This window comes from Sphaerodactylus townsendi, linkage group LG06 (assembly GCF_021028975.2).
Source record: "Sphaerodactylus townsendi isolate TG3544 linkage group LG06, MPM_Stown_v2.3, whole genome shotgun sequence".
NCBI classification, from domain to species: domain Eukaryota; kingdom Metazoa; phylum Chordata; class Lepidosauria; order Squamata; family Sphaerodactylidae; genus Sphaerodactylus; species Sphaerodactylus townsendi.
In genome coordinates, this window is record NC_059430.1 from 123457716 (window position 1) to 123472715 (window position 15000).

At 48.4% G+C, this 15000-nt stretch overlaps 1 protein-coding gene and 2 pseudogenes across 1 annotated transcript in view; 2 read left to right on the top strand and 1 right to left on the bottom strand.

The window, feature by feature from the left end:
• The window catches only part of LOC125434662, a 12937-nt pseudogene extending 6090 nt beyond the window's left edge, over positions 1-6847 (bottom strand).
• The window catches only part of LOC125434661 (interferon-inducible GTPase 5-like), a 19707-nt gene continuing 11350 nt past the window's right edge, over positions 6644-15000 (top strand). The window contains exon 1 of the mRNA XM_048500204.1: positions 6644-6920. The gene's annotated coding sequence lies outside the window, so the exon portion shown is untranslated. The remainder of the gene's footprint in view (positions 6921-15000) is intronic.
• Positions 11384-15000, top strand: part of LOC125435501 — a 5408-nt pseudogene continuing 1791 nt past the window's right edge.

Sequence of the window (15000 nt, forward strand, 5' to 3'; positions counted from 1 at the left end):
CCTATGACATGAGTAGATACAAACCCGTCTGGTTTCCCCCAAAGCAGGTCCCACAAAGGCCTCCCAGAGATTCCCACAGCAACCGAGCTGTTCTACTGACCTCTCGTACACTCGCACATCGTTCAGCAATGCCTCCCGCAGTTTGGGGCAGTCCAGCGCATAGGGCTCAAACGCAGAGATCAGGTACACAAAGGGCTCCCCGCAGCTTTGGGGCCCTAGAGACTCAGCGCAGACTCCCCGCAGAACGCACTGAAATTACTTAGGACCCGGTGCGTGCGATCCCCATCCAGCCTGCTTCAAAGGGTTGTGTATCTGCCAAACTGTCAGCTTTGGTTTGGGGCCAAAGACGGAGTAGACTTTCTTGCCAGCTTCCCGGCTCGGATCCTCCCACACAATACAAGGCGAAGGTGGAGCCTCCATCAAACTTGCCATCGGTCACCATGAGAAACATGTCTGCCTCTTTGAGCCATCGCTCTGCTTGTCCGTCTCCCTCCAATTCCAACTCCCACAGCAGTAAGTTGGGGTGAGATGGGTCAGAGTACATGACAGAACACCCCAATTTAGCTGGGGCTTCCACAGGTGCAGAGCCAACATCCCTTTCGGTCATCCCTCGCACGGCATTAAGGAGGGCCGACTTGCCCACGCCGGGCTTGCCAACAAGGACCACAGAGACATCCCCCTGCTCCGGGGAACCTGGAGTGGAGTTCTGAGGGGTCTTGAGAGGCATTCTGGATGCAGGGAAAGGGTTTCCCAAAAAGATGCTGTGGAAACATAAGCAAAGGGAAAACCGGAAGTTGAGGCAGAGGCTTTTGCCTGGAGGCTAGCTAGAATCAGATGATGAACTTTGCCAGATTATATTTTGGAGGAAGAAGAAGAAGAAGAAGAAGAAGAAGAAGAAGAAGAAGAAGAAGAAGAAGAAGAAGAAGAAGAAGAAGAAGAAGAAGAAGAAGAAGAAGGGGGGGAGGAGGAGGAGGAGGAGAAGGAGGAGGAGGAGGAGAAGGAGGAGGAGGAGGAGGAGGAGGAGGAGGAGAAGAAGGGGGAGGAGGAGGAGGAGGGGAGGGAGGAGGAGGGGGAGGAGGAGGAGGAGGAGGAGGAGGAGGTTTGGATTTATATCCCCCCTTTCTCTCCTGTAGGAGACTCAAAGGGGCTTACAATCTCCTTGCCCTTCCCCCTCACAACAAACACCCTGTGAGAATAGGGTGGGGCTGAGAGAGCTCCGAGAAGCTGTGACTAGCCCAAGGTCACTCAGCTGGCGTGTGTGGGAGTGTACAGGCTAATCTGAATTCCCCAGATAAGCCTCCACAGCTCAGGCGGCAGAGCTGGGAATCAAACTCCGGTTCCTCCAGATTAGATACACGAGCTCTTAACCTCCTACGCCACTGCTGCTCCTTGAAGCCAATCTTCTATCATACATTCAAGTTTCCAAAAGGGAACTAGCCGGCCTCCAGCCAAGAAAATGCCACAGGAATTCTTTCTACTAATTTCGCTACTTGCTCCTGAAGATGAGACACATACACAATCCCCCTTCCGATCCAATGCAAATAAAGTGCTATCAGCTCAAATCACTTCACTGTTTGTTTGCCCTATATGCTGTCTCTTCTGGTCATCAGACTGAACGAAGAACACAGCAATTAAAAGGATGACGAAAGCATAAGCCCTTAATGAAGATGCGGGCTTAAAATAAATCACTCAGTGAGTATCTAAGCACTGTCACCCTTTTAAAACAGGCCTGCACAAATTTTCTGGGGCTTTACAAGATACCCAAAAAAAATTAGCAACAAGATTTATATTTCAGCCATTAGTATGCTACTGTGTATAGCTTGCTGAAAAGAGGATCTTACTATGGAATTTTGCATAATTTAATGCAGTGGTTCTCAAACAGTATTCTATGAAGCAGTTCCAAGTGCTTTGCAAAGAGACTGGGATAAATTTGACAAGATCCAAACATTGTGAATTCAGGCAGCTGTGAACTGTGTATAGGGAAGTATTGGGTAGAAATTATTTAGCTCCTGCAGAATGCTGTGAAGCAGTGTAAGACTGCAAGTGTTATGGACTGTCATGCGTCAGCTCCGTCCGCCTGCACATTCTTTGCCCACAACCCGGCATGTGTCACAAGACATGCCAAAGGTTCTTGTGTCCTTTCCCCTACTCGGCCAATAAAATCTTTTGCTATATGCACGATAAAATACTGACAACTTGAAAAATACAGTTGATAAAAACAGCCAAGACTGCACATACGTGCCTTGGGCCTAAGGACAATGATAGTACTCCGTGATGATTTTCTCGTCTTCAAAAAGGCTCCACAACTCAAAAAGTATAAGAATATCTGATTTAATATATCCTGCTAATACTTGTGCTTTGCTACTGGTTGATTCTACTTCCCTAATCCTACTGCACTGTTTACCAAATGTCTGTATAGCCTGCCTGGAGTCTATGTAAGAAAGAGAGACTATAAATAATGTTAAAAAAAATTAAACAGGATGTATATTTTAATGACCATGTGTTGTCATTGCAGCTACCGATAAACCTAATTTGAAACTTTTCATAGCTTCTTGTCATTTTTTTAAAAAGCTATAACAAGGGTCGGCAGTGTATAAATAAATATCGGGTCTGCATGGTCTAGATATGCCTGATCTCATCATATCTCAGAAGATAAGTAAATTGGCCTTGGCTAATACTCAGATAGAGGTAGTTTTTTTAGGGTAAGTTTTTTCACTAAGGATATTTAGGGTTGCTGGGCAGAGGTAGGCAATGGCAAACCGTCTCTGAACATTTTTAGTCTTGGAAGGGTTGTCGCAAGTCAACTGCCAATTGACGACAACAACAACAAAACTTGTCACAAAATTAAAAAAAAACTACCTCTATCCATCATCTAAATAAGCACTGTATTCCAACTGAGAATCAACAAGATGCACCTGCTATAACAAACGCCTGATGAAAACAAGAGGGACCACAATGAAATTTCTAGCCATCATGGATATTGAGGAGATAGGAAGGATATTGAGGAGATAGAAAAAGTGCAGAGAAGGGAAACAAGGATGATTGAGGGACTGGAGCACCTTCCCTATGAGGAGAGGCTGCAGCGTTTGGGACTCTTTAGTTTGGAGAGGAGACGTCTGAGGGGGGATAGGATTGAAGTCTATAAAATTATGCACGGGGTAGAAAATGTTGACAGAGAGAAATTTTTCTCTCTTTCTCACAATACTAGAACCAGGGGGCATACATTGAAAATGCGGGGGGGAAGAATTAGGACTAATAAAAGGAAACACTTCTTCACGCAATGTGTGATTGGTGTTTGGAATATGCTGCCACAGGAGGTGGTGATGGCCACTAACCTGGATAGCTTTAAAAGGGGCTTGGACAGATTTATGGAGGAGAAGTCGATCTATGGCTACCAATCTTGATCCTCCTTGATCTGAGATTGCAAATGCCTTAGCAGAGCAGATGCTCAGGAGCAGCAGCAGCAGAAGGCCATTGCCTTCACATCCTGCATGTGAGCTCCCAAAGGCACCTGGTGGGCCACTGCGAGTAGCAGAGAGCTGGACTAGATGGACTCTGGTCTGATCCAGCTGGCTTGTTCTTATGTTCTTATGTTCATGGCAACCAGAAGCCCGGGATTTGACAAGCCCTGTTTTAAAGTTTAAATCCCAGACAGGCAGTCATTTTAATCCTGTAGCAGTAAATTTCAACAGGGTCTAGAGGTGCCTTAAAGACTAACTAAATGTATTCCGGCATAAACCTTTATGCTAGAGTGTTAAATTCTATGCTAAGCTTATTCCAGCATAAACTTTTATGCCAGAATGAATTTAGTTTGTCTTTAAGATGTCACCAGAGTCCTGCGCTGACAGACAGAACACCTTTATTGGCATGTAAGGACTCCTATTTGGTTTGGCCACCTGCTACTAGTGACAGGCTTTTTTAAAAGGCAGCTCAACACATTTCTACCTGCTCTCCTTGAATTGCACTTTCCCATCAGCCTGCTTTAAAACTTAAATTCCAGAGAGGTAGCCATCTTAAGTCAGTAGCAGCAAAATTCAACAGGAGACTAGGGGCACCTTAACTTTTTATGTTGGAGTAAATGTAGCCCGACTTTAAGGTGTCACTGGACTCCTGTCTAATTTGGCAACTGCTCCTAGCTACCTGCTTCTAAAAAGGCAGCTCAGCTGGTTTCCAATTACTACTGTCCTTGAGTTGGGCTTTCCCGTCACCTGATCCTTACATAATCATGCTTCCGAGAGATGTTTCCTGTCCATATAGCAAGCAACAATAACATCTAATCCAACCTACGAGAGCCAATTACCAAATCCAAATCCAGAACCAAATTACCAAATCCAAATCCCAAAGTTTATTAGGCCTAAAACCGGTGTGTGTCAAGAATTCCAAATACAATAAGAAGATCATTATTGCACAACTTGCAGTACACAGAGCAAAAATATAGCAACAGCTTCAGAGATTTCAACATTAGAGTTATTTAGAAGCTTAGCCATTTTGATCTTATCAGAAAGGAGCATTAGAGCCAATTACGCGAAACCCTATCATTCATTTCAGCATCCCAGATTCGGGTTTTGAAAGAATTTTTTTTAAAAAGGAAAGAACAAAAAGAAAACGTGAGAAAATTAATAGCAAAATTTTGCTCCTCAGCATGGAAACCGCAGACCTGGATTAATATCCCCATGCCATATGAAATGAATACTAAGAAGGGATAATGGAAGACATAAATCAGCCAAACAGGCACCCATAATTCACCTAAATCGGCTGCCGCAGAAAGACAGCTACAAGAGCTTTTCAGAGATTAAATTGTTCAGTTAACAAGAGAAATTTCAGGTAATAAGGAATTCTTCATTACTTAGGCCTCCTTGAGGAATGGTAATGAACGCTGCCTTCCTCACGGAACAAAGCAAGGCCTTGAAGGTCAGAGTTGTTCCTGCCAACAACACAAAACTGGTTATATCAACCAAAACTCAGGACTGCATAACCAATTTGGAACTCTAACTCGGTTTTTTATCACGTGTTCCTGAGGCCGAGAGCATCGCCCAACAAACCCTTTTCCCAACCCCCTTTTGGCTTGTGGTGTAGCCACTTTATTTCGGATCTTTGCGTATTTGTGTCTCTGCATGCCGTGGGTGCTGTTTGGGTCTGTGATCCAAACTGCCATGCAGAACCATAATCCAGACTAGTGTGCTACAGAGCAGGCAGACAGATATGCTTTAGCCTGCGCCCTCCCGCCATGCTAATTAAAAACCAGTAAAGCACAAGGGCATTTCCCTTCTTGGGGCAAACAACAGCAACAGGAGGAGTGTTGACTGGGGGAAATCATACAGGGGGCAACAGTTATCCCCACAAACGTACCACTGCCTCGGTTTCCGCTGGAGCCCTGCAGAATGTCTATTTCCCCTACATGGGGGAGGGGGGATGTAACCTTAGGCTTCTAGCTCCGTCTGAAAGCAGGGCAACCCACCCACTATTACTCCTTTCTAACCTAAGGTTACCAACATCCACATGGGGCCCAGAAATCTCCTGGAATTCCAATGGCTCTCCAAACTACAGGGCTTAGTTCCCCTAGTGGCGTAGGAGATTAAGAGCTCATGTAGCCAATCTGGAGGAACCCGGTTTGATTCCCAGCTCTGCCGCCTGAGCTGTGGAGGCTTATCTGGGGAATTCGGATTAGCCTGTACACTCCCACTCACAGCTTCTTGGAGCTCTCTCAGCCCCACCTACCTCACAGGGTGTTTGTTGTGAGGGGGGAAGGGCAAGGAGATTGTCAGCCCCTTTGAGTCTCCTACAGGAGAGAAAGGGGGAATATAAATCCAAACTCTTCTTCTTCTAGATAAAATGGCTGCTTTGGAGAGTAAAATCTATTCTATGGCATTGTATTTTAAATATTATTTTTCTTGATTCATTGATTGAGATTTATGCCCCACCCTTCACAGAGGGTCCCAGTGCAGTTTACAGAACCAGAACCATGAAACTCCCGTAAAAACCAAAATGCATATATACACCTACTTATATATATATATATACATACACACACACACACACACACACACACACACGACAACTGTAAAATCAAGGCATACCCACCCACACACCTTCCCCACCCCAGACCGGCAGCAACCAGAGAGGGCAACTCAAGGGGTCGAAGGGTCCCTGAAGCCCTTGAGGGGAAGGGAGACAGACAGACAGACAGACAGAGATGATGATGATGATGATGATGATGAGAGAGAGAGAGGCCCACTGAGCTCCTCCCCTGAGGCCCTCGAGGGAAATATTTATTTATATGTATGTATAGGTGTGTTTATAGGTGTGTGTTTATTTCTGTATATGCGTGTGTGTGTGTATAATAAAGATAAATATAAATGAATGTATCCCATTGAGCTCCCTCCCCGGCTCAACCGTCCTCTCCTTAAATTTTACTCCCGAGTTTGCAGGAATTTCCCGACCTGCAGCTGGCAACCCAAAGGCCCCAGTGACTTCTCTGCCCCCCACCCAGGTGTCGCTTTGCTTAGAGTAGCAGGATACCCTCCCACACGAGGCAGACTTTGCAAAACGGCAAGCAAAACCCCTCCTTGAATCCCGGCTCCCCCCCGCCCCCGCAATGCCAACTGCCAATCAAGGCCTGCGCAGTCCCGCCCCTCAGCCTGTCCCCGTCGCTTGCAGGTACAGGTGCCAGTTGACAAGCGGGTGGGAAACGTCCATTCGGCTCACCTCCCCGGGCCAGATTCAGCCGGACGCTGGAAACAACCGGGCGGATCGGGGCGGCCAGAGGAGGCTGTGACGGCTCGGGAGGAAGAGGAGGAGCCGCGTCCTTCTCCCTTTGCCCCCGACGGGCTGCGTCTGCCTGCTGCGCTCCGGAGCCGCCGCCTCTCGCGCTCCCACCGGCCAGGCAGGCGCGCAACGACCGCCCACGGGGAGCAGAAAAGGTACCTGCGGGAAGAGCGGGGGGCACAGGAGGAGGGGCTGGCTGGGGGCCCTGCCAGCACCTGGGGGGGGGGAGAGAGAGAGACGGAACCCCGGGGTTTTCCTCTTGGAGAAATGGGGTGGCAGAGGTCTTGGTGCACCGCTTGGAGAAATGGCCTTGGATGGAGAGGCCTTGGGGCGCCGGGGTCCCTGCTTTGGCTGAGTGATGGAAACCAAAGGCTTGGGCTCATTTCTTCTACAAAAACACACCAGCCAGCAGGGAATACAGTGGGTGGCCTGAATTGGGAGCTCTTGGCGGAGAAAGGTAGAGGGGTTTTTTTTTGGGGGGGGGGGGGATGAGACTGGGTTTTCTGAAGATATCCCTGGGACAGTGGTGGCAAACCTAAGGCACTCCAGATGTTCATGAACTACAATTCCCATCAGCCCCTGCCAGCAAATTGGCCATGCTGGCAGGGGCTGATGGGAATTGTAGTCCACTGACATCTGGAGTGCCATAGATTCGCCACCATGGCCCTAGGACAGTGGTGGCAAACCTTTGGCACTCCAGATGTTATGGACTACAATTCCCATCAGCCCCTGCCAGCATGGCCAATTGGCCGTGCTGGTAGGGGCTGATGGGAATTGTAGTCCATTACATCTGGAGTGCCAAAGGTTCGCCACCATGGCCCTAGGGCATCTTATTTTGGTGATGCAGAAAAGGCCATGTAGCGCCTGGCAGATCTGTTGCTATTCTTAATCAGCCGTCTCAATGCCCAGTGCTTAAAAAAAAAAATCTAATGGATTTCTGGGAAGCGTTGATAGTGTGGACGCCTTGAAAAACGGTTGCGTTTGCATTTATTTATATCCTACTTTTCTGCCAGTTGGGACTAAAGCAGATTAGAACACTGTTCCCCCTCCTCTGTTCTCTCACAACAACTCTGTGAGGCAGGCCAGGCTGTGTGTGTGTTTGTCATAGAATCATAGAAACGTAGAGGTGGAAGAGACCACAAGGGCCATCAAGTCCAACCCCCTGCAATGCAGGAACACATAATCAAAGCACTCCTGACAGATGGCCACCCAACCTCTGTTTAAAAACCTCCAAAGGAGGAGACTCCACCCACACTCTGAGGTAGTGCATTCCACTGTCGAACAACCCTTATTGACAGGAAGTTTTCCCTGTTGTTTAGGTGGAATCTCTTTTCCTTCACCTTGAACCCATGACTCCTGGTCCTAGTCTCTGGAACAGCAGAAAACAAGCTTGCTCCCTCACCAACATGACACATCCCTTCAGATATCTAAACATGGGTATCATGTCACCTCTTAACATTCTCTTCCCCAAACTAAACATACCCAGCTCCCTAAGTCTCTCCTCATACAGCATGGATTCCAGACCTTTTACCATTTTGGTCGCCCTCCTCTGGACCTGACCAAGGAGCCAAGGTCGCCCAGCAAGTTTTCTTGGTAGAAGTGGGGATTTGAACCTGATTCCAGAGGTGGGATCCAGCAGGTTCTCACCAGTTCCCGAGAGTGGGTTACTCATTATTTGTGTGTGCCGAGAGGGGGTTACTAATTGGGTCTGCTTTTCCATTAGAAATTCCATTAGGTCCAAAAATCATAAAGTCCTGTTGTTTCCGATGTGGTTGGTTAGTGAAGGTAGAAAACAGGATAATTCTCCCTGGGGCTGTTTTAAAAACATGTTTTAGTAATATGGTAAAGTACCTTGTTTAAGGAAAGTATACTTCTTTTGATTTCTAGAAACAAAATTAAGTATTTGAAAGTATTAAGATTTGACAGGCAGTCAATTAGAGGAGAAGTAGTTGTTTCTGTTGGCAGTAGACGGTAGGACTTGCTATAATGAGTTTAAATTATGGACAGAAAGATACCAGCTGGAAATTAGGAACTTTTTTTTACAGTAAGAGTTTTTTACAGTAACAGAGAAATTATTAATTCCCCGCCCTTGGAATGCCCAGCCACGTCCCTGTCGTGCCCCGCCCAGCCCTGCCCAGCCCCATTGGCGCTACACCACTGTTTGAATCCCACCACTATGGGAACCTGTTACTAACATTTTTGGATCCCACCACTGCCCGATTCCTAGGCAGTCACTGACTTATACCATTCTGGCTTCCAGGGTTGCCCTGAAGGAGCAGCAGCCAAGACTCTCTTGCATGCAGTGTCCTGAAATGGAATTGGATCAACCAGAAGCATAGCTTTACTGTTCTGAAAACTGCAGATTTGACTTGGCTTTCCTTTCAAGTGTTGAAACAAACAAACCTGTAAACCTGGCTGCAGAGGAGGAGAGTTGCCACATCTTGATTCTTTTAGCAAGCAACAGGCTGCAATCCAACAGAAGTCACACTGTGACTTCCTTTCGGGCTTTCTATGGTATAGGACAGGGGTCTGCAACCCGCAGCTCCAGAGCCGCATGCGGCTCTTTCGTTCTTCAACTTCAGCTCCACATGGCTTGGGCCCTCTCAGCCTCCTTTGGAGAGTCGCCCTAAGGGTTAATGGGAAAGAGTCCCCGTCCCTAGAGAGGCACAGCCTGAGATGGCTATCCCAAGCCATTTCCGGCTTCCCTGTCCCAGCTGCCTGGTTGGCTGATGGCAGTGATGACGGCCTTAGACAGGAAATGCGGGAGTGGAGCCACAGCTAGATGGATCCTCTTGGAACAGGTGAAGCCTTGTGAAGAGGCTGGAAACAGGAGGGAGTTGCAGGAGCGCCGATTTTCAGCGCAATCCTAACCTCAGTCCACCCCCCTTGAATGGGGGGGTCAGAGGTTGAGCCTGTTTTGGGTGGCCTCATTTCCCCCTCCCTCGGGTCCTTCTTGGGGGGCGGGACCACATGGGATACAGCCTTATCCCACTTGGGTTGCCGAGACCCCCCAGCAGCCCACTGAGCTCAGGAGGCTTTCCTGGTGGATGGCAGCCTTGTAGCTGAGTCCAGGTGAAGAAAAAGAGCGATGTCCAGAGTTTTAAAGGAGTTATTACCTGCAGCCCTGCAAAGAGTTTGCACTCATTCCCGGAGCTGATGTTTGAGTGGGGAAGTGGCGGAGGGGGTGGAGTGGGATTGTTTAGCTTCCAGAGTAAGCCAGTGGAGGAGTAAGCTTGCTAGATCCCTAGGAAGGGAGGAAGGCCAGGATCATCCTCACAGCCACTCGGATTTGTGTCTTGAGGTTGCCTATAACTCCCGTAAGAGCAAATCCCAGAGACAACATTTAAATTTGGGGGAGTAGATTACTCCAGAAGTTGTGGCTTTTGGGACCAGGGCGGGGGCCATGCTCAGTGAGGAATATGGCTGTCAAGTCCACCCTCCATGGCAGACATTTTCTTGGGGGGGGGGTGGCTTGGGAGTTCACGCCTTCCGAGGGGAGGTTGACAAAAAAAAGCCCATTAAAGGCATGAAAATTTTGATCCACCATCCAAGTGGAAATTTGAGGGGATTCTTTGGAAGGGGGGCATAATCAGTGTCTTTCAACACAGGAAAAGAGAAATGTGTGAAATGGGGGTTCTATTACTGGTCATTTGAATCATGTACAAAAACAACAGACTTTTTACCTCCCCCCCTTTTGCTTTGATGTGTAAAAATGGGCCCCAAGGAAGAGAACTTTTCCCTGCATGAGAATATATACAGTGTTATCTTCATTTTAGATGTCAAAAGTATTTGCGGCTCCAAGTGTGTTCTTTCCCGTGGAAAATGGGTCGAAATGGCTCTTTGGGTGTTAAAGGTTGCTGACCCCTGGTATAGGAGGAGGAACAGAAAAGCAGGCTGTAGCAGAGGCAAGAGAGGGCTTGATAAACAACTGTCTTGGAGCTCCCAAAGGAGCCTCGATTGACATGTTGAGACACAGTGGCGGAGGGCCAAGGGGACAGGGGGTGCGTCGTGCACCGGGCGCACACCTGGGAGGCGCAAAACCGCCCCTGGCCCCTCCCCCTTTCCCCTGCGGCACCCCCCCCCCTTGCAGCACACACACACACACACACCCCAACCCCCTTCCCACACTTACCTACGTTCCTTTTCTTTTTGTAGTACTTTTTGAGGCTGAAAAACGCGGCCTAGTTACAGTTCAGGGGAAAAACTGCCTGAGGAACTACACCACAGTTTTTCCCCAGGAGAGACCTGTGAGACTCACAAGGGTCTCCTGGGAGAGTCATGGACGATCAGAGCAGCTTTCTCTGAACATGTAAATGAGCCACGTTTTTCAGCCTGCAAAATGATTCTCAGTGAAACAAAATGAATGTAGTAAAGAATGTGAGGAAAGAGGCGAAGAGTAATGAGCGGGATGAGGGCAGGGGCCGGAAAAAAGCTCAACTCTGCGCACCAGGCACAGTTTGGCCCAGCTACGCCCTTGCTATGCTTACTACATACTCTGAGGAAGACTTGCATAAATACCTCTTTCTTCATTCACCTTGCAGTTTCTATCATGGCCGAGAAGGTTTCTTCACGCAATGTCTGGATGAGCGCAGCTGGCTCCTAGAGGAAGGAGGCCAGTATGAAGGGCCCAGAACGCCAGATGGCATGCGCTCCCCAAATCCAGGCGCTGGTGGATTGCATTAACGCCCTCAAGATTAAGGTTGGTTGGCATCCCTGGGGAATACCCAGCGTGAGGAGGAGGGTGAGCACGCTGGTTCAGGCTCTGCTGGACAAACCTCATCAAGTGACTGACCCATGGGCGTACCTCCGGGAGGCTCCAGAGCCAACCAAACAGCTGATAGGCCCGCACGTTTTCACCCCCACCTACCAACCTTCACCTGTGACCTCACCACCTGGCTTTGAGCTATCCGAGAAACCAGCTGCCTATCTGGCAGCAGGCTGACCTCAGCAAATTACCGATTTAGCTTCGATGGTGGGTGGTGACGGAGCTTGGCAGATACCCACCTGGAAGTCCTCCAAGGCGGCTCAAGCAGAAAGGGAAGACGTTCCTCCTGGTGCGCACCAAAGTGGATTTGGACGTGCACACGGCCGAGAGGCGGCTCCGCTTCAAATTCAACCTCGCCGAGCAGCTGAGGGTGATCCGGAAAGAGCTGGGCAGCGAGAACATTGGGGGCAAGAACGGGATGGACACCACGAGGGTGTTCCTGGTGTCAGGGCTGGAGACGGAGAAATACAAGTTCACCCGCTTTGAGGATAGCTTGGAAGGGGAGGTGCTCGGCTTGAAGAGGTGAGAAGGGAAAGGGGAGGGGATCTTGCAGACACCAGGGCTTCTGGGATTTTGATAGGCTGCACACCCAAAATACCAAAGCTAACTTGGACACACACATCTGCTTGAAAGGGAAGGGGCAGTCTAGAAATTTAATAAATTTAAAAATTTTAATAGATCACAATAATGAAGCTGCCTTCTGCTCAAGCTGGCAGCCGCTCTGCAGGATCTCAGGTATCACATCATCTACTTCCTGGTCCTTTTCATTGGAGAAGGCTGGGATTGAACCCGGGACCTTTTGCATTCCCAGCAGAGGCTCTGCCACTGAGCCACAGCCTCTCCCTAACAAATACACACATGATTCTGCTTTAAACTGAATCAGACCACTGGTCCAGCATTGTATTGTCTGTCCAGACTGGCAGCTGCTGTCCACACTCTCAGGCAAAGGTATTTCATACTGCCTACTCCTTTTCACTGGGTAGGTCAGAGTTTGAACCTGGGACCTTTTGCATGCCACGCGGAGGCTCTGCCCCTGAGCCACACATGCCCTCCCACAAATGTCATGTGTACAAACCTGTTTGAATATGAAGCTTTTCATCAGAGGCCCTTGCTCAGGGTATCCTTTGTTAGAGGCAAGGTGAGTGTAGAGCAGGGGTCTTCAAACTACGGCCCTCCAGATGTTCATAGACTACAATTCCCACGAGCCCTACCACTTGGCCATGCTGGCAGGGGCTGATGGGAATTGTAGTCTATGAACATCTGGAGGGCCGTAGTTTGAAGACCCCTGGTGTAGAGGAACAACGTAGGGACTTTTCAGAGCCGCACCCAGACCTTAGAATCTTTGCACCCAGTGCTGGACCATATTTGTTTCTGGCCCTGGGCTGAGGCCTGAAGGGTCAGCGAGCTTTTCGTAATCCCCTTAGAATCATAGAGTTGGAAGAGACCAGAAAGGCAATCATGTCGAACCTCATGCCATACAGGAACACAGATTCAAAACACCCTTGACGGATGGTCATCCAGCTCTGTTTAAAAACCTCAAAGGAAACTCTATCACCTTCGGAGGCAGCATATTCCACTGTTGAACAGCCAACAACAACAACAACTCTTCTGTAGCACATTGAAGGCATTTAAAAGATAGAGCTCTCTATATAGATGCGGTTACCAGGCATTTGTGAAGTACAAATCAAGAGTACATTCAAAACGCAGACAGAAAGACTGTATATAGCAGTGTACATTACTTAGAAAGTTCTGTCACTTGCAAAAGAAATTTTGCTACTTTTTCCAAGAGCATGACATCTGTCTTGTTTAACAGAAGCTCCAAACAGAACTGTCAGAGTCTCTTTCAGATTTGTCTAGGGCCAGCATGGGAGAGAAATTCCTGATGCCCACATATCTCGGACGGTCAAGAATAAGGTGAGGAAGAAGGAGAGTCTCCACTTGGTTTGACATTGCAGTTGTGAGGACGAGCCCATTATCCTGGGAGGGATTGGATAGAAGTGCTGACCCTTTGTAATGGCCGATGGGAAAGTATTGGATCTGGCCCTTGTGATAATCCATCTCTGTTGGGGTTCAGTTAATAATTCAAGATATTTGGCTATGTGCCCCTGTTCCGGTATTATTCTGACAGAGAGGGGTGAGCATGATTTATTTGCTTCCCCCAACAGGATATAGTATTCCTGTTCTGAAATTCGGCTTTTTAAGGTTTGGAAAATCTCTCTGGGTGACAGCATACAGAGATCTTCAAGTAATAAACCTATTGAGTAAATTTTTGATTTGAATGTTGAACAGCCCTTACTGTCAGGAAGTTCTTCCTAATGTTTAGGTGGAATCTCTTTTCCTGCACCTTGAATCCATTAGTCCTTGTCCTAGTCTCTGGTGCAGCAGAAAAGAAAATTGCACCATCTTCAACATGACATCATTCGGATATTTAAACACAGCTATCGTCATCCTGTAACCTTCTCTTCTCCAGCCTTCAACAAAGTTAGCTCCCTAAGCCGCTGCTCATTGGACATAGAATCCAGACCTTCAATGGCTCCTCTGGACCCATTCCAGCTTGTCAATATCCCTCTTGAATTGCAATGCCTAGAATTGGACACAGTATTTCAGCTGAGTTCTGACCAGTACAGAATAGAGTGGTACTATTACGTCCCCTGATCTAGACACTATACTCCTATTGATGCAGCCCAGAATTGCATTGGCTTTCTTGGCTGCCGCATCACACAGCTGACTCATGTTCCAATTGTGGTCTTTTAAGACTTCCAGATCCCTTTCTCAAGTACTGTTGCCAAGTCAGGCATCACCCATCCTATATCTGCCTAAGTGAAGTATCTTACATTATCTCTGCTGAAATGCATTGCATTAGTTTTGGCCCAGCTCTCTGATCTGTCTGGGCCATTTTGATTTCTGACCCTTCTCGATTCTCTCTTCCTAGAAGCCATGATGGGGACCTGGAAGATTTGAAAGCAGTGAGCCAGAAGAAGACCCAGGAGCTGTATAACATCTGCCAGGGTGGCAGCTTGGCCGAAGTCCCGGGCGTGATCTACTCCGCCTTGGGAGAGCCCTCGCAGGTTCGTCTGGACGTGGCTGTGATCGGAGAAGTCGGCTGCGGGAAGTCCTCGCTGGTCAATGCCCTGAGAGGGGTGGGTGCCAGAGAGCCAGATGCTGCCCCCACCGGAGTGACCGGCACAACAGGAAAAGCCAAAGCTTATCCGCTTCCGTTGGTCCCCTTCCTGTACCTCTGGGATCTGCCAGGGGTTGGAGTGACAGAGGAGGATGTGAGCCACCTGGACCTCAGTCGCTACGACTTATTTCTCCTGGTGGCCTCTGAGCGCTATAAGCATGCCCACAGTTGCTTGGCCAGGGCTATCACCGCAGCTGGAAAGGAAGCTTTCTTCGTCAGAAGCAAGGTAGATGTAGACATGGGGACCCAACCTGAGAGCCAGCCAGTCTCAAAAGAAGAGTTGCAAGAA